Source organism: Leptinotarsa decemlineata, unplaced genomic scaffold (assembly GCF_025532065.1).
Source record: "Leptinotarsa decemlineata unplaced genomic scaffold, Ldec_3_MD MMD2_tig00000690_RagTag_RagTag, whole genome shotgun sequence".
In the NCBI taxonomy this organism is placed as follows: Eukaryota; Metazoa; Arthropoda; class Insecta; order Coleoptera; family Chrysomelidae; genus Leptinotarsa; species Leptinotarsa decemlineata.
Window position 1 is genome coordinate 1,668,645 of NW_027412554.1, and position 7,384 is coordinate 1,676,028.

A 7,384-nucleotide genomic window follows, 5' to 3' on the forward strand; every position below is an offset into this window, starting at 1 on the left:
TCTGTTTAAGATAATATCTAACACTTTTTATGTTAAATCAAATGGTGGTTATCGGGGGTCCGTGGTGGTTATCGAGTCCATAAACCCCATAGGAATTATGGAATCTAGATTTACTATAAATATCTAATGAGCACCTAATTAGCACTTCATTCTCATGCCATTATTGATTGAGAAACGTACTATAAAAACTCAGTACATCAGTCATGGTGGTTTTCAGGTCCATGAGTCCCATAGGCATTAAAGAATCTAGGTTTACTATGAATATCTAGTGAGCACCTAATGAGCACTTTATTCTCTTTCCCTTATTTATTGAGGAACGTTCTATAGGAACTCAGTGATATACTGACCATGACTGATAAGTCATGGTGGTTTTCAGTTTCATGAGCCCCATAGCAATTATGGAATCTAGGTTAACTATAAATATCTAATGAGCACCCAATTTGCACTTTATTCTCTTGCCATTATTTATTGAGAAAAGTACTATAAAAACTCAGTACATACGTCATGGTGGTTTTCAGGTCCATGAGCCCCAAAGGCATTATAGAATCTAGTTTTACTATGATATTGAGCACTTAATTAATGCTTTATTTTGATTGTCTATGTATTAGTTTACGAGCATGTCAAGATTTTATTGCATATTGTTAATTTTTTTCTCAAATCAGGTATCGCGAATGTTTTATCAGCTTATTTTCTTATTATTATTATTATAATATTATTATTTTCATCTCAATTTCTTGCAAGCACCTAATTAGCACTTCATTTCAACGCTTAGTTTATGTCTGATAGAGCATTCGTCCTCGTTTTCGAGAGACCTGATTCTTAGATCTGTTGTTCAGCGAAATTGGAAGCTTTTGTTTATTAATTAGAAAATTTTACGATCCTCACCGTTTAGCACTCAATTATCACCTAATAGTTTTTCCTTAACATTAATTATTCTATTTTTATTTTCATTGCGTTGCTAGCATTACATAATGCTAGCAACGCAACTTTGAGTATTTAGTTGCGGTGTAAGTTACAGAGCACCTAATTTTTGGCATCGGTAGCTAAAAAGCACCTAAATAGTAGGTGGCATTTTCTGAATGCGATTTCCGTACTTCGCGTCGCTGGCGTAACAGAGCTGACGATACCTACCTTGACGTCCTTGACATATACTTTCTAGACAGAACCTCACGTCCCCTACAGATGCCCTCCCCTCTGCCTTCAGCTAAGTGCCGCGCATATTATATCATAGCCTATTGGCGGAAGGTTCAAATTGTGAACCTTGATACATTGCAGAATCATCTACTTGGCAGTATCGATACTTCAAGACATCAAAACTCATCAATATCGTTCATTGTATGATTTTCACTATAAAGGATTCTACAAGTGCTTGAGACATCTATTGTATAGCGAAACACGTGTCGCGGTTTTTGTTAAACTCTTTATAGTGAAAATCATACATTAAACGGTATTAATGAGTTTTATTATGGAATTTCAACAAGTATCGGCCAGTACTATTCAATTATTCAAGGCATCAATATCATTTTGTAGGTTTGTAGTAGCTTATACAATTTCATGAGATGCACACCCAATTAACATCTCTTTCGACATATCGGCAAGTTGTTCACTCAGTTTCAGTAATGTACGCAGTCAGCGTTTGGTTGCCTGGTTTTCGTAAGACTGCTACGGATGGTATTTCCAGATCTGAAGCAGGTTCTGATGTTGAACTTGTACCCGATTATTCTCATCTTTCCCAACAATCGTCTGATGTAGGAAAGTGCAAGCACTGGTTGTGCCGACTTCTCTTTTTTGCCAAGCTCTTGCTGTCTTCTAGCCAATGTCTGTTTCACCATCACGTTGGAGTAATCATTCCGTTGAAGATCTTTTTTGATGATGAACCTTCCTGTATATTATAGAGCCCGAAGGCTCTAAGTCTTGATGATTTATCTTTTGGTAGATTGCTGGTGGTTGTATTCGTGATTCAGATACTATCCTGTGAGTGGGTTTTCGATATACAGATGTTTTCCACGCTCTCTCTTCACCAATACGTTTAAGAATGGCAGTTCCTTGTGGATTTTTTTCTTCATTGTCAATGTGATGAAAATTCTTACTCTGTTGATGTGGTTCAGAAAATTGTTTACTTCTGTATTTCCGTGGTGCCATATTATGAAAGTTTCGTCAACGTATCTCAACCAGACTCGGGGCTTCTTCAATGGCCAGAGTTTCAAACCACTCCATATTGGCTATAATTGGTGAAAGTGGCGATCCTATTGGCGTCCCTCGTTTTGCGTAAATAATTCGTCCTCCGTACACTGCTTCCTAGTAATTCCATGAATACTTCTATCGGTAAGTTCGTTCTATCATTCAGGTCCACGTCTTCGGATAGCTCACTCTATATGATTTGAAGTGCTTCTTCGACAGGAACGTTGATGTAAAGGCTTTCCACGTCAAAACTGATCAATTGATCTTTCTCTGTAATTGGACAAAATACCTTGATATTTCACAAAAAATTAAGTTTTTTGTAGTGGTTGTATTATTGGAAGTAAAAATCTGAATAAGTTTTGAGTAGTTGAATCTTTGGAGCTAATGATCGTTCACTTGTAGTTCATACAAGTAAGGGGGCTTACTATGGTGCGGTGTTGGCGATATTCTCTCCTTTTACGAAATGTAGACTTGGTGTTTTTCCAAAGACTGGTACAGTTTCCTTTCAATTGATTCAGTAGAGTCCCGTACTGGAAAAAAATAGAAAGAATCCAAGTAACTTCTGTGGAAAGGGTCAAAAAGGGACTTGGAGAGGATGTAAAAACTCCCATACAAAAGTTACTGAAAAAAATCAGGGCTTCCAAAGAAACTGGGACTTATAATGAGATTGTTAGGGGTCTGAGGGTGGCGGTCACTGACATGCGACACCCCGAGTCAGGGTCAAGCAGACCTGACCCAGGAGGGACTTATCTGCGAATTGGACAATACTCCCTCTGGTAGCCTCGAAAATCTACAATCTGAAAATACCTCATTTGGCGCAGGGGTCTCATGGATAACCTGTGCGAATGAATAGACAGAAGAATGGCTTAGAGGAAGCATTGGAATCTTTGGGAGGGGGCGGACTTGACCGTAGTCGAGGCCAACGAACTCCCGAAGAGACCTAGAGTCCTAGTCTTCATTCCAGTTCAAGAAGATGAGGAAGTTACAGTTAGGACACGCCTCAGTAAGCAGAATCCTGCTCTGGGAGTGGAAAACTGGATCCTCCTGAGCAGAAAAGTGAAAGAGGAAAGACAAATCCTGGCCTTCCCCACGAATGAAAGTTTCTTTAGGGCCTTGGAGGGGAACATGTTTAAAGCAAACTATAAGCTGGGCATGGTCACCTTCAAGGTCCTGAAGGGTCTTAACATCAATGTTGAGAGAAATACAAACAAACCTGCAACACTTCGGCTGTCCTTACCATATTGATTGGGAAGTTTGATATTGCTCCCATATAAGAACCTTGGGTGTACAGAGGAAAGGGGATTGGGGATCATCAGAGGGATCATCAGAGGGGAGTTAATTCATAACAGAACCTCAGAAACCCCAAGAACATGCTTAATTATTAGTAAAGGAATAAATATACTGCCGTTGAGTAATCTGTGTTCCAGAGACATGACGGCAGTCAAAATAAAGATGGCTGGCGGGGGCGGACCTGAGGAAATCATCATTGGATCACCATAGCTCCCTTACAACAGTCCGGAACCACCACCAACCGGGGAAGTGGAAGAGTAGGTTAGGACCTGCCAAGCAGAGGGACTACAACTCATAATTGGCTGTGATGCCTGCACACCACCTAACCTGGGGAAGCACCAATACCAACGAAAGAGGTGAGCACTTACTACAGTTTATCATGGCGAATCATTTGAACATTTTAAAAATGGCCAATAGATCTACTTTCGTAAATGCGAGACGTAGTGAAGTGATAGACGTAACGATAGGAACTACATTTGTAAGTAACTATGTTCGGAAATGGAATGTGTCTGATGAGGAAAGTTGTTCAGACTATCGACACATAAACTTTGAAATCGGAGGGATTCAGACCTCTATCCTAATATATCAAAATCCCTGGAAAATAAACTGAGGAGCCTACACGGTGAACCTGGAAACCTGTTTAGTACGCATGGATTTTGATATCAGAGTTTCCATAGACCTAGAGTTGGCAGCAGATCGATTACAGGCATCCATCATCTCTACGTATAACGAACATTGTCCCATAGTAAACCAGAAATCAAACAGGAATGTGCCCTGGTGAAATGAAAATCTGGCGAGGATGAGACAAAAAACTAGAAAAGCCTTCAAATGTGCAAGGAAATCAGGTTTATGTGACCAATACAGAAGGTCCTTAACTGAGTATAACAAAGTCCTGAGAAAATCCAAGGAAGATATGTGGAGAAGGCAATGTGAGGAGGTCGAACAGATCCAAGCGTGTTCCAGGCTCTACAAAATACTCTCGAAGGAACCTCAGGTCTCAATAAATAATCTGAAAACAAATATGGGGGAATATACAAAAACCGGAGAGGAGACTATTAGAGAGCTTTTCCGGGTAGACTTTCTTGATGTTTATGTAGGTATTCATAAATGAATAATAATATATAGCAAACTGTAATGTGATATTAATGTATTGTGTATGTATATGTATTACTGTGATGAATAAAAAAATGATAAAAATTGTATTTGTTTTATTTCTATTTTCCTAACCAATTACTGCAATGTATATAGCATAATGTAAATGAAAAAAATATCAGTTTGAAAAGAATCATCGTGGGTGCACAATGTCTAAAATAATCAATTAATTTGGTAGAAAAAGAAAATGGGGTGGTAATGTCATTCGAGGTCCTTCCGGTAATGGATTCAAATTAACAAAAGATGGTCATTATGACATGCAAAAAAAAAATATTGAAAAAAACAAGCGAACCAATCGACAAGAGTGATTGTGTAACTGTATCATATCTTGAGGGGGAAATTAATGGAACAAAGGATGTCATACTTCTAGCCCTACAAGCTGCAATACAATCCACAATAGGTAATGTTGCTCGCGATGCACGTCAAGCATTCGACGATAAAATTGCAGAGGCTCGGATAACTTTCGCTTGTAAATATGATAATCTCAAAAGTGATGTAGAAATAAACATTTTTGACATAACAGCAAATACAATGGAAAAATATGACGCTTTGGAACAAAGAGTTGTAGTTTTGGAGTAAAAACATAAACTCAGTTTATCAGGTAGACCATTATTGGGGTATCCAGGGCTCCCCCCGCCCACTTTTCCCCCTTTCCGCCCATTCCCCCCTTCCCCTACCCTCCCCCACCTCCGTTTCCAACACTCGCGCATGCACGCCCCCACCTTCCATTCCAACCACTGCGCATGCGCGCTCCCGCCTCATTCCCACCACTCGCACATGCACCCTTTACCTCAAGGAGAGTAATCCTCAACATTCAATACGACGAGTCAACTCATCGAGAGCAGTCCAGCTATCAATAGGAAGAATTTTGAGTAAGTTAACATGTAATTTTTCATATCAACTAACTTTGTATTATTTCACATTTTCATAATGGAAGGCTACACTCATGAGTTGAACAACGCTGTGACGTTGATCATGCCGGTGGTCATTGAGGGGAAGGCAACAGCTTCGAGTGGTGTACGACGAGCTTACAGCTCTTACTTATTTGAAGAAGACAGAGTCGTGAAGAAAGTCAATCGACAACCTGCAGCAAGGCTTGATCCCATTGAAAAGTATAGAAGTAGTTGCAATAAGACTAATCCTTATGCGGGTAGTTGGCCGACCGCTCGTAAGAGCTTGAGACCTCACACACCGTCCGCAGCAGCAGCAGTGGAAACACCAATGGCGCTTTCTCCGGAGGACATCGTATTGACCACATTCACCCCGTTGCCGGTGATGCTGCTTTCACCACTGCCACCAACACCGGCGTCCCCACAAGTGGTAGTGCCACAGCCTATCGGAGAGGTGAGTGAAAAGATGGAAACTTTCCTACAGAGGTGTAGGGAAGCAGAACATGCTTCTCGATCTAGTGTGGCCGAGTTTCGGCTAGCATTTCCCGCCAAGAGGCTGAAATTGCTAGCCGACGAAGCGATCTATTAAAAGAATTGGCCGAACTAGATCGTAAGCAAACATCTCTGGAGGAAAGGCGAAACGTAGTGACCTCTCCGATAGAGCGATTTAAAAAGTTAAAGACAATTATGGACAACTTTTTCTTAGAATAATTATAAATAAAAGATTAGTTTCAGGTTAATTAGGAATATTAAGTTATGGTATCTTTAAGTTTATATTTGTAATTTTAGAAAAAAATAATAAAAAAAGAAGTGAAATAAAGGGTGTACATTGTTTTGGTGTCGTACACATTGAACAATGCGATAGTTGATGCATTTTTCTTCATTTCGTCTTATTGTTATTATTTTTATTTCAATTCCAAGCTCTTCTAGACAAATCTCTCGCAACAATTTTTGTGTTCTCTAGTCTCTTGTAAATAATTTCTTGAGAAGAAAATAAATAGACATGTTTCATAATGAAATCAACAAGTATATTTCATATAATTCATATTGTTTTTTATCCATTCAATTATATCTTTCATTGAATATGGCTTATTTCACTTTGCAATTCACCCCCCACTTTACCCCACTCCTCCCCACACCTTCCCCACTCCCTTTCAAAAGTATCAAAGTAGGAATTATCTGATGGAATATTCAGTTGATCAGCCATACGGATTCCTGGAACCTCAGATAGCTGACAACATGCCCGTCCAAGAAGGTTGGGTTCACCCCACCACGGTACCTAACTGGATTGAGTTTGAAGTCATGTCGCATGATTATAGAGTGCAGGTGCTGCACGTTACCGGCACCGACGAAGCGGACCTCTCCGATGGCGAGTATCCGGATCCTAACGGATGGTGGGATCCCAATTATTTGGATGACGACCCAATACCCTGGGGAAACAGCGATGATGATGAATCCGAGGAAGATCCTTTTGACCAGCCAGTTCCTGTTCACCGATCACTTCTTCTCAACTCCCCAATCCTCATCGAGAATAGTCCTCCACCATCTCCTTTCCTGTTTGCATTAATAGATGAGGGCCTCAATTCTGATGATGACATGTAATCGTTTCCTCGTTCCTCCCACCCTTAATCCTTTCCTTCCTCGGAGTACACAATTTTTGGTTGGTGTACACTGGGCACTGCGTGGTTGGGGTAGTGTTTTCCTCCCCCTCCCTTATTAGTTTTTCATAATAATCACTCAGAGTTTCATGAAGATCGTCATTCTTTTTGATTCCGAATTTCAAAAACTAAATTGTGCTACATTTACACTTCACCCCTCCCATTTTTTTCAATATAAATATGCCATCAATTCCAGTTCTACATCATTCTTCC